The following is a 19145-nucleotide window of genomic DNA, read 5'->3' on the forward strand; positions in this document are numbered from 1 at the left end:
TTATATATAATTACGTGGAAAGAATGCGTTGTTCCCTGTGTAAGCGGCGGGGAGAATCTAAAGCACAGGTGGCTTCTGTGGTTCCAGGGTGAGATGGATGACGGCTGGGTGGGTGTTGGTAGCCTGGAAGAGACTACACAGAGGAGGCGCTAGTAAAATCATCTGGATGATGACACCCGATCTTTATGAATTGTTTAGACAAGAGGGGAAAGCACCGAGAACAGAGAGGGAGAGACGCCCAGTCTGGAAGAAAGGGAGGCGGAAGCATGACTAGAAGAGTATGCTGGATGGATTACCGAACAGGTCAGATGTTTTTCGCACACTCACACAGACACAGATTGCAGAGACTTATCTCCACACTCAGATAGAGGTGCAAATGCAGAGATACTCGCATCTCAGAGAGGCACACACAAAAGCGAGGCAGTGCAATTTGAAGAATTTTACTGACATGAATTACTGACCTGGGAAAGGGCGAGTTGGGAAATAGAGTTAAAATATAAACTCTCTGACGAAATGACAAAATAGTGCGGACTCTCAGACTGGGAACAGGGGGTAAACAGGAGGCTTCAGGGGAAAAGCTGGAAATTACGTTCCAAAGCGGGCAGTTCTTGTTAAAATTGCGAATTTGGAACATTGTAAAGGTGTATATTCATTGTAATTTCAACAATACATCCCAACCCCTACAACAGTCGCTGCCTTTGGGATTTAAATTTTCACCTTAGTGAGTGTGAGTGTGAGAGAGAGAGTATGCGAGAGAGTGAGTGTGTGTGAGTATGAGTATGCGTGTCTGTGTGTATGCCTGTAATGTTGTATGTGTGTGTGTGTGTGTTTTGTGAGTGTGCGCGAGTGAACGTGTGTATACGTGTGTGTGATGTGCGTGAGTATTTTGTGTGTGTGCGTTTTGAGTGTGTTTTCTGTGTTGTGTGTGTGTGTTTTGAGTGTGTTTTGTGTGTTGTGTTTTGTGAGTGTGCGTGTGTGTTTTGTGTGTGTTTTGTGAGTATGTGTGAGGGGGTTTTGTGCATGTGTGTTTTGTGTGTGTGTGTTTTGTGTGTGTGTGTTTTGTGAGTGAGTGTGTGTGAGTGAACCTGAGTGCGTGTTTTGTGAGTGTGTGAGTGAATGTGAGTGTGTGTGTTTTGTGTGTGAGTGAATGTGTGTTTTGTGTGTGTGTGTGAGTGAATCTGTGAGTGTATGTGTTTTGAGTGTGTGTGAGTGTGTATTTTGTGTGTGTTTTGTGAGTGTGCGTTTTGTGTGTGTGTATGTGTCAGTGAATGTGTGTGTTTTGTGACTTGAGTGTTTGTGAGTGAATGTGTGAATGTGTGTGCCTGTGCCTCAGAGTGCGTTGAGGGGTGTTGGATTACATTGAATTCCATGGTTTAGCAAGAGGATGAGAGTGAACAGAGACAGTGTAGGCCGAGAGAGAAAGAGGGATGGGATACAGCAGAGTGACAAAGAGACGCAGAGAGAGAAAGGAACAGTGACGGAGTCTCAGACAGACCAGATTGTGAGAGATTGAGAGACAGATGGAGATTGAGAATAAAATGAGAAGTCAGCAAAAACTGACAAAGTGCAGAAGCGTGTGATTGGACATTTAACGAAATGAAATGCCTGCGACTAAGAGTGAGGGTCAGTGAGAGCAGGTGGAGCAGTGTGTAACTAGGAGCAGGGGAGTGATGGCAGCATCTACACACTTCCAAAAATACCAATTCACTTTCACTAAGGCAGGGCAGGGGATACAGATACAGCATTCTGTGTAGGGCAGGTAATTCCACCCCCCACTCAACCCACCAGCCCATCTGAGAGGGGCCCTGGGTAGACCCTCAGTCAGTATGTGTGCGGAGAAAAGCGGTTCTTTCACTCACCAATCTGAAAAACAGAGAAAGAAAGAGAGAGGGTGTTGCTGCTGCACTTTGAGAGCTTGGGCGGGAGTTTGTGCGCCTGATTGGGCAGCGAGTGAGCTGTCGAGTGACTGGGCGAGGAAGGGAAGGCGGAGACAGGCGGAAGCGACAGAAGAAGGGTTGTCCTGGGAGAGAGTTTGAGCCGCAGACTGTGATGACAGGGAGCCTGCGGTTTGAAGCAGGTAAGTGATTGAGCAGCGCTGTCACAGTATACCTTCCCCAACCAATTAAAATACAGCCAGCCTTTTATACCAGACCGTTCCCCCTCAACAGGCAACTCTCACCAACATACAGTTTGGTAAACAGACCCCTCCTGTCCTTTTTAATTTGACAATAAAAGGCATTTCTAGAACGAACCATCTCAGCCTCTTCTCCAATAACCCCTCCTCCCCCCCGCTGGTCCTATCTGATGGTAGATCCTGACTAATTGCTCGGAATGGTATGTGCCTTGCGCTTCTTAAGGTGCGTTCGGTTCATCTGATCCACCTTAAAATGTCACCTGAAGAGACTGCAGAGTCAATGACATTGGGAAGAGAGAGGGTGAAGGGAGAAAGAGAGAGACGGTGCGATAGGATTAGCTTTTAATGACTAGAGAGGTAAGATGCTTACAGTCTAACATCTTTACATGACAAATCCTATCCTGGACAGTGTCTGCTTCAACTGCTGAGAAAGAGAGACTAAGAAAGGGGGTGGCAGATAAATAGAGGAAGATAAAGGCAGTGAGGGATAGAGAGAGGGAGGGAGAATTCAGCAGCAGCGGGATGAGCCGATAGCAGACACATGGGGAGAGTTCCTGTTTCCATTTTGTACAGGCACAAGAGACAGTCAGTTTGGGATAAATTGTGACTCAGGATCGCGGAAGTCAGGCTGCTCTAGGTGCGCTGTTTCCTTTGTGTAGCCCTGAAGCAGGTAGCCACAAGACTGAGAGTGGAGGCTGGGGGGTAGCTGAAAGGGGAGGTGGTCTGTCGCAGGGAATCGAGAGAGGAGGGGTTTCAGGATTGGCAGTGGAAATTTTAAAAAATGTTTAGACGGGCTCCGAGAGTTTTTAGTCTTCAAGCGAGTTCCCTGCGTGGCATCTGGAACAGCAGCTACAAGACAGAGAGAGAGAGAGGGAGCTCAGTCTCAATCCTGTTTCCCGCATTTTGGCATCAACCCATTCTTTGTAAAAAAAAGAATAAAAGGAACTCCCATCCTTGAGGCAGATCGGCCCCCAGCCCAGAATCAAAGCCTTGGTGGAAAATGGCGAATCTTCCCCAGCGCATTCCAGGTAAGTCTACCTCGCCACGGGGAGCGAATCTTTTATTGGTGGCTACCCGGCATTTTCTTTCGGGAAAATTAGAGGGTTTTTTTTTGGAAATCATACATTTTCAATGCTGCAGTGGTGAATTTGCTGATAAAGGGTTTCCGGGAAAGCCCACATTCAAAGGGAGAGATTCGGGTGGATTGCATTAAGCGGGAGTTTGAGTGTTTCCCAAAAGGCGGCTCTGAATCTATCTCCGCAGACTATCCACGCTCTCAGAATGAACGAATGGGCTAAAAACACAGAGTCCCGGAGTGAATTTCACTCCATTTCACTGATACAGGGAATGGTATTTAAGGGATTTCACTCACACAGCGCTCACAGCTATCACCGACTCGTTTGAGATTGATTTTAGGCGGTAAACTGTGATGCCAATGGTATTTATATCAACTGACTAAAGGACATTTTCCCATTAATATCGGCCAGCAGCCGCCGGTATGAAATTCGATTCGCCAGCTTTTCATTTCGTTAAAGATTGTGGAGTTGTGCAAATCCTCCATGCTCAGTTTCAATGTATTTGCACACATTTATCGCCTGCATTAAAATGTCAACGAGTCTGTGTGTAAGGGCAAGCAGAGTTAGAAGGAGCCGGCAGTGAGACCAGGAGTGGGCTCCGATTCATAGTCCCAGGGTTGAACCGCCCTCCCAACACCCCGCCCCCGTCAACATTTTCCTCCTTTACTTTGCTGGAACGGGGAGTCGTTTTCAATAAATACATCAAAGCAGAAGGTTGCACAATTTTATCAAGTATTGCAACTGAATGTAAAATAGATGTAAGCAGTTTATTGCTAATTCCAATGTAAAATACTTATATAAATCCCACTGCTAATTCCTAATGCAAAATGGTTATAGAAAACCCATTGTTAATTCCTATTGTAAAATTATTAAAGAAACCCCATTGCTAATTTCTAATGTAAAATACTTACGTAAAACCATTGTTAATTCCTAATATAAAATTGTTATCGAAAATCCATCACTAATTCCTAATGTAAAATGGTTATAGAAAACCCATTGTTAATTCCTAATGTAAAATTATTTAAAAAACCCCCATTGCTAATTCCTAATGTAAAATACTCATGTAAAACCATTGCTAATTCCTAATGTAAAATTGTTATAGAAAACCCATTGCTAATTCCTAACGTAACATAAATATATACAACTCATTGACTCGCAATGTTAAATTGATATGTAAAACTTATATATCCCAATGTAAAATAGGTATCTAAAACTCTGCTAATTTCCAATGTAAATGAAATATCTAAAATTCATTGATAATTCCCAGTGTAAAATAGATATGTAGCACACATTTTGACTCGTTGCCTAACAAAAAAGTGAATTACTCAAGAATTAAAGTTCAGTTAGAAATCTAAAATAGGAATTTAGTGACAAGTAAATTATTTATCGGACAATCTGAATTGAACTATTTAAAAAGGAGGAGACTGCCTGAGTATAACTTGACCTAAGCATTTATTTACTCGTTTCGATTCGTGTTTTTTTAAACCTCAGTCTATCATATCCTACATGTTTGTTATAAATCTAACGGTTTATTAATTGGTGCAGATCTTGAGGATCGTTTCGCAAATGTTCGGGATGCTAATCAGATTGTCCACAAGAACCTCCCTTCGGGATGTTCCTATATTTATGTTTTTCTTAAAAATTTAAGATTATTCAAACAAAGAATCAGCGAGCCGGAAACAAAAAGATGTTTTGTACAGCTGGACTGCTATACTCTCGCTATAGCAAAAACGCCCATTCTTTCTGAATACAGAAAAACACAAAGGTTATTAAAGCTTGGGCAAGGGTATCACAGCCTGTGACAACGATTGTCAAAGACTTCACGCCTACAGATTTATCCAAAGCCGTGGCTATTGGTTCATGTGACTGGGTGCAAACTATAGCCTGAAGTGAGGTTGCATCATCACTTTCCTCTGTCTGTAGCTCACCCTCTACCCCTCCCCAAATTCTGCGGTTCCTTCGCTGCTTGTAGTTAAGGTGCTTTATCATTAGTAACAGCGCAATATCCTGCAAAATTATCATAAATTCCAACGTGTTGACGGGAAATTTACACTGATACCAAATAGGTCTACATAAAGTTGTGTATATATAGTGAATTCGGACAACATACGAGGCATAGTACAGATGTATGTACAGATGTACCAACAGACTATACCTCAGTCTTGGCAGTGTACCATTTCTAATATTCAAAACAAGAGTTTTCGTCAGTCTCCCCTAGTGATTGAGACATTTTGGAATTCAATTTCTCTCTCTTAGTTACTACTCTAATGCTGTAAAGGCGGCTATCTCTTCGTTCATATAAATCTGTAATAAGACTTATTTTCACACGATATCGTGCAATAAACTCTGGAAATGATCGGTTTCAATTAAATCGAGCGAATTAGGTTTGAAATATGGTGCCTTTTAACCAAGGATTGTGTTCTGCCAGTTTAAAATCTCAAGTTTATATCAATTTAGGAATATGACAGTATTTTTTAAAGTAATTGTGTTGTGCGTGAATCGTTTACAGGCGTTTAATGCAATTTTTAATATTTCTATATCGTAATCTGAGTCGATTATAGAACTAGGACTCTCAGTCGTAAATGTTAAAATAGAATTATCATTTTATTAAAATACCATAATAACGATTACATTTAGAGAATGTATGAGTTAGTTGAAGAGACTGGGGAATTTACTTCATCTTGAGTCTATCTTAATGTCTTTGTCCTTCTCAGCTGTGTCACTATCTGTCCATCCTCTGTCGAACCCTCTGTCCCTCCATTGCTGTCAGTATCATTCTCTCTTGCTGTCTCTTCCCCACTGTCCCTCTTTCTCTTTCACTCTCTCTGTCTCCCACACTCCATGTATCTGACTTTCTCTGGCTTTTCCAGTCGGGATCTTTTAGGACAGGTTTGCTTTGTATCTCTTTGCGTTCCTGTGCGACATGTACAGTGCCAGCTTTTGTATTCCGGTCCAGTTTGTTATCCCCGAAATCCGCTCGGCATTATATTAATTTGGGTCTTTTTTTTAATACTTGAACGTCATTGCTTGTTCTCAGAAGAACTGAGAACCTTCTCCATGTTGACAGAACGGGAGCAAATCTCACATGTGCCAAATTGCAGAAAAAAAATCCCCAGATCTTTGCCAAAGGTAGAAGATTTATGTATAAATGGACACAGACCAAAAACAGTGTAAAAACAAAAGCAAGCTATTAGATGGATAACATTATCTCCTATTAAAATTCAGGCCCGCATAATGATGCACTCAGACACTGGAGCAAATGTATTGAATGTACAAAATATAGACAGAAAGTCAAAATGGGTTGATTATTGTTAGTTCGCTGGCCAAGGCCCAATATACTGAGTATTTTGTGTACTTTCTAATAGATTTTCTTTTTATATGGGTTAGAACCTGTCTGTGCGCTGGGTCAGCCGCGTTAAAGCAAAAGGTTCAAAATGTGATTTATTCGAACAAAACATGCAACCCGGCTGGAATTAAAGGCGGATAATTTCAGTTTAGCAGCCAGGGGAGGGGGGAGGGGGCAATGAACTCCAGCTTGCTCTCAGTCACTTCAGGGACATGGACTGTAACTGGAGAAGGAGATTGTCATCCGATCTAAAGCCGGCAATGTCCTTCCCTGTCAGCACATCGTTCCGCTCTCCAACTCCCTCCTCACTCTTCCCCCACTCCACCCCCACTTCCCCTTCTGCATCAGGTCTCTCCCAGAATAGCTCAGTCTGTGCAGAGAAGCCTGGTAATCAGATCGAGATGAGATTAAGAGCACGCACTCTGCAGCATCGGAGAGATTTTATAAAAGGCGGATTGAGCAGATCCGTTAACCCTTTGCACACCTCACCCCAACCCCCATCAATTTCAGAGGAAAATACTCAAAACGCTGGAATTCCACCGTACTCGAAATTCTCAGGCAGCATCTGTGGAGAGGAGAGGGGGAAATAATTTAATTCCTGGTCTGCAGAGGGGCCCCGAGTTTTCAACTTCTTTCCATTCCAAAGCAAAATGCCAGGCTGATTGAGTTTAGGTTTGAGCAGATTTCAGAGGGCAGTGGGGCGGGGGGTGGGGGGAATGAAACAACACAGGGTAAAGTTTCAGTGTGATTAGTACAATGCTGGCCAAATCTAGCGCACTGGAGCGGGGAATTTCGACCGTAAACGGCTGATATTCTCCCTCTCCATCCCCGCGACTGTTAGTCCATCACCTGCTCCCATTTAGGATACATAACCTGACAACAACTCTTTAAAGCTCTTATCTTCTCCTACGTTTCAAAAAAAAATTTCCTCTTGCACACAAGGCTCCGGCTGATTGAACAAAAGAGGCGACTGCGGATTCAACCCGGGTCTTGATAAAACACAAACTGGACTAAATTGATGTTAAAAAAAAGCACCGCATCTCTGCGGAGGGGGGGGGGGGGGGAGGGGGGCTAACAGACAGTTTACAGAGCTGCTCCGTCAATTGCCAGCGATGTTTCTGCGTGTTTCGGGTTAATTTTATACAAGTTTATACATTTTAAAAATATATTATTCTAGGAGGGAAAATTCTTAAAAAGAAAAGAAGGAAACAATAGTTTGCTTCAATTTTATTTGCCGACAGTCCGTGGGTATAGAATGAAATAGAAAAGCATTTGGAAATACACAGCAGCTCCGGCTGTTTGTCTCAATGCGGGTTAAACGCAGCTGTCGCATTTACAGAAGGTTTTGTTATCCCGATTCCAGCCCAGACCGGAGGGCGAGAGTGTTGTGAAGGAATAAGGAAGGACTGTGGTCTGCACGGTCTCACCTTGGTGTGGTAGGTATTAAATAGTTATCGCCCCTTTTCTTTATATGTCTGAATTTCAGCAAACGTTTCTCTGCTGAAAAGCCCATCACAACAAAAATGTGTTTTTAAACGGTCTTTAGGCTGTTGGTTATGGTTATTTTATTCAGTTGCTTCCTTCATGAAACAGATTTCTTTAATGAGAGGGTTTGAGCTTTTACACAGCTTTTCCGCAACTGGGATGGCGGCTTGGAACTGTTCAGGAATAACATCATGTGGGAGGCGGAGGGGGTCTGTAGAGAAGGGGCCATGAATCCTCTGAGGGAGGGCCGCCTAGCCCCCCGTGACCTCCATATCAATGCTTTAAGATACTGTGGCTGTAGGAGTCAGGGGCCGGATCATTTTTGTGATGAATTTTGTTTACTGAGGACAAAGCAAAACGAAATTGAGAGATGCCGAAATGCATTTTGTGATCAATATTACAACTTGCAACATAAGGTTCATCGCTTCTGCGCTGGTCTTTAATTCCAATCTATAAAGCACCCAGTAATCCGATGATGCAGTTTATAGATAATTAATCAGCACAACTGTGATAGTCCTTGCCTGCAATGATAAACTAGCTTCGAACTATAAAGCACGATATGACCCTCCTGCACTTGGCCGTATGCGAGGCATCATTTTGTGAAGTTGCAATTCTCGCTCCCCAAAAAAGCTGTGCAAGCTTTGCGGGTGGTGGGGGGGCGGGGGGCGGGTGGCGGGCGGTGGGGTCGTTAAATTGCAGATCAGACGTGCTCTAACTGAATGATAAAACAGCCTGGAAGGGCCGAGTGGCCTACTCATGTTCTTATGTGCTTCCCCCCCACCCCCCCTTGTTCCTGTCCGACATTGTATCTGCAGCACACTGAATGTGCAAGGGTTTGTCTCTGGGCAAGGGAAAGTTATTGGATGAGGAGGTGTAATGTAATGATCCCTTTTACATTAACCTGAAACCGCTCAGTGAAAATAGAGAAAGGCTTGTGTTCGGTAGATGCTTTATCCTCTCTCTCGGCAAGGTCCCCAATCGCTTCCCGCACAATGAATTACTCCGAACTGGGAGAGGTTGTTATGTAAAGGGAGCTGCAGGTTTTCACTCTTTTTGTACAGTCTTGGAACCGCTATTTATATTTGCATAGAAAATAAAACAGAGTGGGGTAAACATTTGCAATCCAGACCTAGTCTGCACTTGTGCAACCCAATAGCATTCAATGATTTCCCCAAATATTTTGCAAACGGTGAGGAAAAGGTGTTAGTTTTAATAGTCCTGTTAAAAAAATCCACCCATTCTCCCACACACACACACTCAACCTCCCCCCCCCACACATACACACCCTCACACGCCCACTCCGCCCCCACACACTCACAACCACTCTCCCACACATACCCCCACCCAACCTCCCCCCTCACACACACCCTCAAACAGCCACTCTCCCACACACATCCTCACCCAACCTCCCCCCTCACACACACCCTCACCCACCCACTCTCCCCCACACACTCACACCCAACCTGTCCCCCACACATACACACCCTCACCCACCCACTCTCCCCCACACACTCACACCCAACCTCCCCCCTCACACATACCCTCACCCACCCACTCTCCTACACACATCCTCACCCAACCTCCCCCTTCACACACACCCTCAAACAGCCACTCTCCCCCACACACTCACACCCAACCTGTCCCCCACACATACACACCTTCACACACCCACTCCGCCCCCACACACTCGCAACCACTCTCCCGCACACACTCAACCCAATCTCCTCCCCCACACACATACCCTCACCCACCCACTCTCCCACATACACTCAAACCCAATCTTCTCCCACACACACACCCTCGGACACACACGCACCCAACTCCCCCGCCCACACATTCACATCCACTCTTCCACATACATACTCATACCCAACTCCCCCCCACACACACACAATCACACATACCCTCCCACAGATACCCCCACCCTCCCACCACACACTCACACAGACACACCCTCCACGCACCCACCTTACACCCTCCCACAAATACCCCCACCGTCACACAACCTGCCCACTAACACCCACCCAGACACACGCACACGCACACACACACAGCCACACACACGGTTAGATGAGTTAATACACACAGATTAGTGCAGTCAATACACGAGTACATTTTGGGAAACGGAATCAGTGCCAGTCCGGAAATATGTTCACCAGGTTATTGAATTCGATTCTATTGCCCATCAATGCGCGCACCTTTTCAAATTCTGGATTGCCGTCTAAAATAGATAAATGTAAAAATGGCCCAGTGATCTGTCACTTGATGCAGTTGCCTGGGCCCGTTTGTTCGCAAAGAGACAATATTTATATCGAAAGAAAATCTTCGCCCGAAGATCTCTTGCTGCCACTCAAAAAAATCACTATGTCAACCCGTTTGCTATGATCCCAGGGGTTAAGGGCTAAATAACATACCAAATAATATACTAATTAATAAGCTGACTTGTTTAATTTCTAATTCTTGTATGTTATAAATGTATCCCCCTCCCCATCCACCCATTCATTTGTCCTCAGATTTCCATCCTGGTAGGTGCTGGGTTCATTGCGATTTTTCTTTCCAGAAATCCAAACCTACTTTGTAAATGTTATCTTGTTTTTTTAACAAAAATGCAGTCCAACAATATCTCGTTGTTAAATGTGTATAGGAACGCAGGAACATAGGAATTAGAGGCAAAAGTAGGCAAAATCAGCCCTTCGAGCCTGCTCCGCCATTCAATCAGATCATGGCTGATCTCTCCCTGGTCTCAAATCCGCCTCCCCACCTGTTCTCCATACCCTTTAACTCACTTTCTGTTAGAAATCTATCTCTCTAGATACATAAATCGAAATTTCACCCTGTAATTGGCCCCTGCAAATGACTGATAATAGAGTCGAAAAATAAACCGGGGAAAGTAAATCGACAATAAGTAAGATAAATAATAGAGCTGTGATGCTTTAAAATTCTTGGTTCATTTAAATACCGTACAACAAGTCACAGAGTCAATCTATGTTCGTATGTCTCTCTCTCTATACCGCATTCCCCGTTCCCTCCATTTCTGTATCTCTGCTATTCCTCACTTGCGTTCTCTGTTTCTTTCTCTATTTCCCTTCCTGTATTTTATGACCCTCTCTGTGTATCTTATTATCTTCTGTTGCGACCCCTTTCCACATCCTTATAATCCCTAGTTGCCCCCTCTATCTCCCTGAGTCTATTTCTCCATTCTATTCTGTGCCTTTCTCCTTGTGTCTTTTTTTGTACTCCCCCCGACCCCCACCCCCACCCCCGCCACTCCCTCCAGCTCTGACCCTAGTTTAAGGAGATCGATTATACCAGGAAATGGGACAAATTAGTACTGCTCAGAAAGCCATTTGGGCGTCGGGGAAAAAAATCACTTACAGCATCTTAGCAGTTTGGAATCAATCATTTCTGCACATCAGCTTTCTGAGCGGGGGGAAAAATCGGAGTGCTTCTGGGGCGGGGCAAGGGATAATGCACAGAATGTCGCAATACTGCGGCATCTTCTGCTCAATATGTCAGTCCAGATGTTGGAACAATTTCAAGACAGTACAGCCGAGAGAGGGAGATTACAAAATCTGGGATACAGTCTAGGGCAAACAAGGAGAATATATGTTGAGCTTAATGAATAAGTATACTGTTGTGACTAAATTAGAAAGAATTATTAGAGATATAGATTTTAACCATATAAATTGTTTACATCTCATCATACCCAAATATTTGCTAGATTGAGAGAACTTTGCAGTGACAGGTGCAGAGAGAGTGGTGAATGTATGTATTAAATAGGCAGATTTGCCGGCCACAGATTCTACCCACCAAAAAAGGTAGATGGAAAATGCAAAATAAAAATGAAGACTGAAATAGAGGAAGTGTTGATGAACAGATAGGTGTGATGACAGGTGCATTTGTATGTCCGGAGAAACAGGTGGAGACAGTACAGCGAATGTGAGATTCGAATCGAGGGAGAATAGTTTTCAGATTTTCCTCTCTGTCCCTGGGTTCGGTACACACGCCAGAGCAAGCGGTCAAAATCCAGCCACCCACCAAAGGAGTAGCCAGCCCCTCCCGAGTGGACAAAAAGAGTAGTCGGGCTTTGGGAGATGGGAAGAGGCTGCTGGCAAAATGATCACTAATACATGTGACAATAATAAATCAAATTAAATCAGTTAAGTAACAAAAACGCAGCTTCGAAGCAGCTCCTCATTTCAGTCTCAATTATAAACCAGATCCGAGGAAACAGAATGAAACTTGGAATAATGTTATCAGAACGTTCCATTATTCCGGGAATTTCATTATGCGAGTTGTAGAATTTCTGGAGATTTATTATTCCAAGGGTGTGTGTGATACATAATTCAGGGAGTTACATAGATTGGTGAAGAGATGAAGTATTATTACATGGACTCCCCAGTCTACACGGGGTGATATCAAATATTAAGATAGAAAGTAAAAGCAGAGACGGTCGCTGGGTGAAACTGACCGGATTCCCAATTCCGTCAATTTCACCAATGCAAATTTCAGGATGAAAGGAGCGAGTGTTTCCCGCTCCTCCAGATGCAATGAATCTAGGGGATTGTCACAGTAACTTCATTACAGTGTTAATGTAAACCTACTTGTGACATTAATAAATACACTTAAACTACAAGGCTCCCGGCAATGTGCATTCGACAAATCGGAGTAACCATTCCCTCCATGAGCTGCTTGAGAGAACGGAACCTGGAGTTGGGTCTCCACCGTTCGGATTAAAGGCGCAGATGAAAATTGCAAACTAAACAAAAATAGGCAAAATGTTTAAAGAGTTTTTTACTGTTCGGGGGGAAAAAAGCATCCTTAACTTATTATTGTTGATATCTTGGCAGTGTTTTCATAAGCATTTGCTCAGAGCACAATGAGTGGGGATGAGCGAGCAGGCGCCGGAATGCTCGAGGATTTAAACAGAGAGGGAAAAAAATGATTTAAAATCTGAGGTTCTGCTGATCCGGGGGCATCGGATTACTTAGTGTTGGGTGAGAGATTAATCTTTCCAATTGCAAGTAAAACCCAGGCAGACCAGAAACGAATGCAAATAAAAAACACACACCGAATGCAGCCTTCTAGCTTTTCAACTCGATTCCATTGTAATTATTTCATTTTAACACTTGTACCTCTAAAATGCATTCTTTTTTAAAGTTGATTGTTAGATCGGAAAGGGGTTTCGAAATGCGAAAAACATTTCTATATCTTAGTGCATCAGTCCCCCTCCCCTGCTCACCCTCCCGTTTGTGGGACTGCAGTATTTCGAGGTCTAATCTCCTCTAAACAATATCTCCTTACTAAATAAGTTGAAAAAATCTGTTTCTCCCACATGTTCTCTAGAATGAATCTATGGCATTATTTCTAAACGAAATGAGTTACATCATTCACGCCCAGGGACACATCAATAAATTAATGGGACAGAACTTCTATATTCCCCCCGTTTAAAATCCGACATTATCAATCCCTGGAATTTCCCCCCGAACTGTGATTTTGAATCAGGTGTCTCAGTATCATTACCCTCCACTTTGCAACGGAGAGACAATGCTTGCAGGAAATCTCATTTCTATCTGACGGGGAGATGGGCGTCACTCACAAGTATTAAATCCTGAATATTGCTGCTAATCAGATCTTTAGACCAGATATCAATCTGCAAAAACAGACTCATTTGTGTTTAACAAAATCTTCCCTCAGCTCCCTCAGCTTTGGGAGGCGGGAGGCACATTTCAGAGAATTGGAAAATGGAAAGGGTTTGGAGTGGATGGAAAGCAGCCAGGCTGCTTTGGTGCATTGCAGTGTAGTCCCACCCCTGGCTGCTGCTGCATTGCCTTGGCCTTCGACTGACTTTCATGAAGCACTCGAGACTCCCTCCCCATCTTCATTAACCACCAGACATTCTTCAATCAGTGTCCCAAAGTGGACAATTCAGCAGGGGTTCGCAATGCCAGCGAGGACCTCCCTCCCCGGTGCTAGTCGCTCTCACACAGCAATGCGTCAATTAACTCGGGACTGCATTTTCTGTGCACCATCTCTCTTGTCAGCTCTGAAGAAATGTCTGAGGGAGTGGAAACATTAATTCTGTTTTTCTCTCCACTCATGCTGCCAGACCTGCTGAGTTTATCCAGCGTTTTGTTTTGTTTTCATTCACTGTGTTTTCTTTCAGAGTTGAAAGATTCAGTCTCAGAGAAAGGCAACTTTCTTTCAACTCTGATTTATTCTCTCAGACTCAATCTCCTGACTTTACTCTCCGAGACTGCAGCTTCATTCCTTCATTTTTCTTCTCCTCCTTCTGCCCCCCTACTTTATCCCCTTCCCTTACCTTTTCTCCCCCCCTTCCCCTTTTCTACATTCTACCTCTGTCCCATCTTTCCACCCTCCCCCAACATTTTTATCTGTCACAGCTTACAGCTTCTCTGCGTTTGGCCATTCACAGCCTTTATTCTCTCTATATGCAGTCTTTTTCCCTGGTTTCTGTGGCTATGATTCATCTTTCATTCCCGCGCCCTACAGTATAAATATCTCCCACTTTCTATGTCTTTTAACTTTGACAAAGGGTCATCTGGACTTGAAACGTCAGCTCTTTTCTCTCCTTACAGATGCTGTCAGATCTGTTGTGATTTTCCAGCGTTTTCTCTTTCGGTTTCAGATTCCAGCGTCCGCAGTAATTTGCTTTTATCCGCAGCTTCGATCATTGTCTTAGGCCTGCCTGCCTGCACGCAGTACTGTACTTTTGTCCAGACCCATACCGCTCGCTGTCTGTCTTGTCTCATTGCGATGGCATCATTTATGTGCCCAGATTCAACTCTTTGTGGCCACTTGGGTAATGCAACACCTCACACAGCAGCAATTCAGCTTTAAACCTGGGAGACGGGGAGACGTCCTCAGCCACCTCACATGTAGTTTTGCACTAATTATTTAACAACCATATTTGTAGATCGTCCTAACACAATACTTACAAAATCATCTTTTTACATGAAGTTCGTAGGTGTCACTCAATTGTCTCTCTCTGATCAATGTCTTTGTATCTAATGTTTCGAAAGCTATTTTTAATATTCAGTGTCATGTTTTGGAGATTCACACAACGTGTTACACTCACCCCTTCCAGGAAGCATTCTATAATAATTAAGATTCGTACATATCATTGCATTATATTCAATCTTGACAGGAGTTCTACCTGGGGGAGGGGTGGGGGGTGGTTTACTGTCCAGCATCGCTCAGACAGATAAGAATGTTTTTCATCTTTGGAACTCCTTCCTCAAAAGGCGGTAGAAGCAGAGTCTTTGAATGTATTTGAGGTGGGGGGTGGGGGGATGGTGGGGGGTAGGTAGATTCTTCAGAAACGAGGGGTGGTGGTGGGGGAGGGGGGAGGGTTATTGGCTGGAATGTGATGTTGAGGGTACAGTCAGTCAGCCATGATCTAATTGAGGGGCCGAGTGGCCTACTCCTATTGGTGTGGTGGTAAAGTGCACTTGTTCAGACGTGCTTACAATATGTACTGGTTGGTCAGACACACTGCCCTGCGTTCCAGGTGATGAGATAGGTCCTCACTTGACGATCCTTTTGCATCAACCCCCTCCCAATGTCTGGAATTTCTTGTTCTATTGGTGTCCCTTCCCTATATGTGTGGGCAGAGCTTCAGTTTGGATCCCGGCGGATGTTTGGGAAGACTTCCCTGTATTTTCTGCAGCCGAGTTAGCTTCAGTCTCCCCGCACACTTCCCAGTTTCTGATTCAGTCTTTATTCACTTTGCTCGGGTTCGGTTGAAGCTAAACTTTGAACTGTTCTGATCGCCCCCTATTCCTGTCTCCCGGTTACTGGGGTTTTAAATGACATTTATTTTTCCTTGCAGATTCCCAGAGTATCACTTTCCCCTAAGGGGATTGTACTTTTTAACTTTATTCCTGCAGATACCGTCTGCCTCGGGGCTAAAGCAAAGGTTAATTGTAGCAATCGGCATAACTTAAATAAAATAACACCCACCTATGACTGGAATCAGCAACACTTTTTGGAATTTACTGAAGAGGTGACTTTTTGGCAAAGAAGTTAAGATAGTTTTGCTGCATCAAATTCCAAGATCAATCCTGTATCTCCCACCTCAATTCAGTTGCTTTATAGTGTGATTCTTTCAACTTCCTAGTTTAAAAAAAAGTTTAAATGCCAGTACTTCCGTAGAAATTAAGTTACTTGTCAAAGATACAATGGGACATATAGGACATTTTAGCACATGCTGCAATGCAATGCCTGAGAGGCTGGCGAAATCGATAGTACTTTCCAAAGAGGATTTACCATTGGAAAGGAGGAAATTTACCGCGCTACTGGGGGAAATGGGACTAATTGGACGGCTCTTCCCAAGAGGTGGCACGGGCAAGAGAGGCTGGAATGCCTCTTTCGTTGGTCTACGATTCTGGTTCTTAGAACCCACATCGGACAACATTGCATGTGATTTACAGAAGCATTCTGCACACATGCAGGTTTCTACAGCTGTAGGCAGGGAGTAGAAAAATCCGTTTGTTGGCCCAACTGTCCCAAAATGTTTTCATGTCCACAGCCAAATAAACGCCAGTTCTCAGGCTCTGCCTCCAAAGCAATCCATAATTTAGCATTTCAGACCAGGGACCTGAATTAATCACGAGATTAAAGGACTGATTTTCCCGCCGGGTGAATACTATCGGTCAACTTCTATTTAAAGAGACACGCCATTTTAAAAAGAACATTGTTAATCAGCTTACCAGCTATGGGTTTTAATGCTTAAAAAAAAGGTCACATTGCTGCATTGACTGATTTCGGGGAAGTTTATAATGCAACAAGCCTCAAAATGTTTGGAACTGGAGGGAGCCAATGTAACAATTATATTACTGGGGAGCACTGGAGAAGCGTTTTCCTTTGCAATTTCACACTTATTCTGTGTAAGATAATATCTAATCTTGCCTTAGAGCATCTCAGCCCCACTGTGTGTGGATGAGTGTCAGTGATTAAATATCATTGAGCAGTTTGTTTTCAGGGAATGTTGGGGATTGAAACTTAGTGCATCTAAACGTAGGTGGTGGGAGTGGTGTCTATAATTGAATAATTAGAGACAAACACTGACAGGCTGGTCTAGTTTCACTGCATGTATTCCTCTTGCTCTCAATAGCAAGTGTATTTATCACTTTAAGCATCTCCAAAAAATGACACACCAACTGGTTTAGTGAGGAAGCTCACTGATGGCCATGATAAAGTGAAAACTGGGAGCGGTGTAAATGTGCAGTGAACCCCAAACAACTTCTGCATTCACCTGTAGGAAAAAGATCACAATTGTTAATCTTTCTGGTAATGCATCACCATCCTTTAGTGATGTCGGAACAAATCTAACATGGAATCATAGAGTCACAGAATCCCTACAGTGCAGAAGCAGGCTATTTGGCCCATTGAACCTGCACCATCAACAAATCCCACCCAAGCCCCATCCCTTTAATCCCACCCTGCTAGTCCTCCTGACATAAAGGAGCAACTTTGCATGGCCAACCACATACAGGGTCCATATGCACTGTCACAAATCCACCTTCTAAAAGTACCTGCTTTATGTAAAATTTTCAAGATTATCTAGGTGGTGACAATTTCAAGGTAATAATCTCTTAAGCCTTGGATCATTTTCTTTCATACTTCATTTTCATCGATTCTCTTGCTTCCCCATCTCCTTGGGACCAACTCCCTGAATCCTGCCACCCACTAGGATCCTGTTCCATTTTTCATTGTGCAAATGCTCTCCAGCTATTTGATGCAGGTGGTCACCACAGGCAAACTCAATCTTGTCCTATCTTTTTACCCACCCATATAGATTGAACAAGGAACATGAAATCCTGACAGATCTCACCACGTCAACTGAGGCCAAATACAGTGTTGCATGGCTGAGCCAGGTAACAGCATAGACTAAAGATCATTACCTGAAATTTTATTGTCTGTATTGCCTTAACTAACTGAGTCATTGATTGGGTGGGGGGGCGGGGGGAGGGAGGGCGGGGAGGAGATGTTTGAATGATTATTCAAAACCATCCAAGCTTTTCATTTGTATATCATTTGATCATCTCTGTTACCACTAGCCTGTTATTGTTCCCAGATGCCCTATTCTCAATAGGTTGGATTTCAGGTGTTCCTCGTGCTTTGTGTAATCACTTCCATTAATCTCCTTAAGGAAACATTGAACAAGAAAACAACACTTGTCTTGTTAAACTGACTTGCTCCACAGGTCGCATGCAATTCCCACTTTAGTGACTCTCACCCAGTCTATTTATAATGCTGGGTGTGAGTTCAGCATGACTCTTGTCTGATCCACAAAAATTATCAAGCAGAATATCAGAGCATCCGTCTTGAAAAATTCAGCCTTGGTCATTTGCTTGCTGCAAACACATTTCTCTCCATAATCTCCACCCACCAAGGACCACTCCCTCCATCTACCCCCAACGTTCCTGTTCTCAGCCAAATACCTAATCATTCACATTTCTCTGGTTATGCAGAATAAGTCTTCAAAATATTTGATTGCCATCTGTATATACCACTCCGAGTTGTTACTCCCAATCTATCCATGTTGTTACAATTCCTTTTGAAGCAGATAAATTGTTTTTTGTTGTCCGTACACACATTTTTTTTTGAGTTGCAGTTGGTTATTCTAATTGTAAGTCCTGAGGTTTGTTAACGCTGTATTTTGCCCTTCAATCCTGTGCTTATTATCCAAGAGAAATAGTTTATATTCTCTGTATTTTGTATGCATTATCCTTGGATTACAGACATCTGTCTCCCTCTCTCTATTTTTCAGTGGAATTAGATCTGGGATCCTTTCCACATTAAAATCGAGGCCAGAGTCCTGGAATCATCATTGCCAGCCCAATATGTCAACATTCCTTTGAAGGTAGGAGGCGCAAATTTTCCGTTATATCCCATGTGCTAACCCAGTACTGGACTGTTCAGGGTTAGAAAAATATGCCTCAGCAGCCAATGCTGTATTCTTTCAATGCATTATCCAATATTTGACTGCCTCTGTTGATGGCAGATTTACATTGGTTAGAAACCTTTCATAAATGGTCAATCATCAGAGTGCTGGAAGTCACCTGACACCAACTTTTCT

At 43.5% G+C, this 19145-nt stretch overlaps 1 long non-coding RNA gene across 6 annotated transcripts in view; it reads left to right on the forward strand.

The window, feature by feature from the left end:
• The first annotated feature begins 214 nt into the window (after positions 1-214).
• LOC145355478 (uncharacterized) overlaps positions 215-19145 on the forward strand; it is a 37639-nt gene continuing 18708 nt past the window's right edge. For 3 of the 6 annotated variants that reach the window (XR_013888994.1, XR_013888992.1, XR_013888995.1), the window contains exons 1-3: positions 2402-3162; positions 17862-17940; positions 18837-18929. This is a non-coding gene — a long non-coding RNA (uncharacterized LOC145355478). Of the gene's footprint in view, positions 304-1994; positions 2078-2401; positions 3163-17861; positions 17941-18836; positions 18930-19145 lie in introns of those variants that run through there. The other 3 variants (XR_013888993.1, XR_013888996.1, XR_013888997.1) reach the window with 3 other exon arrangements.

Source organism: Carcharhinus amblyrhynchos, chromosome 19 (genome assembly GCF_965287045.1).
Source record: "Carcharhinus amblyrhynchos chromosome 19, sCarAmb.v2.hapA, whole genome shotgun sequence".
In the NCBI taxonomy this organism is placed as follows: domain Eukaryota; kingdom Metazoa; phylum Chordata; class Chondrichthyes; order Carcharhiniformes; family Carcharhinidae; genus Carcharhinus; species Carcharhinus amblyrhynchos.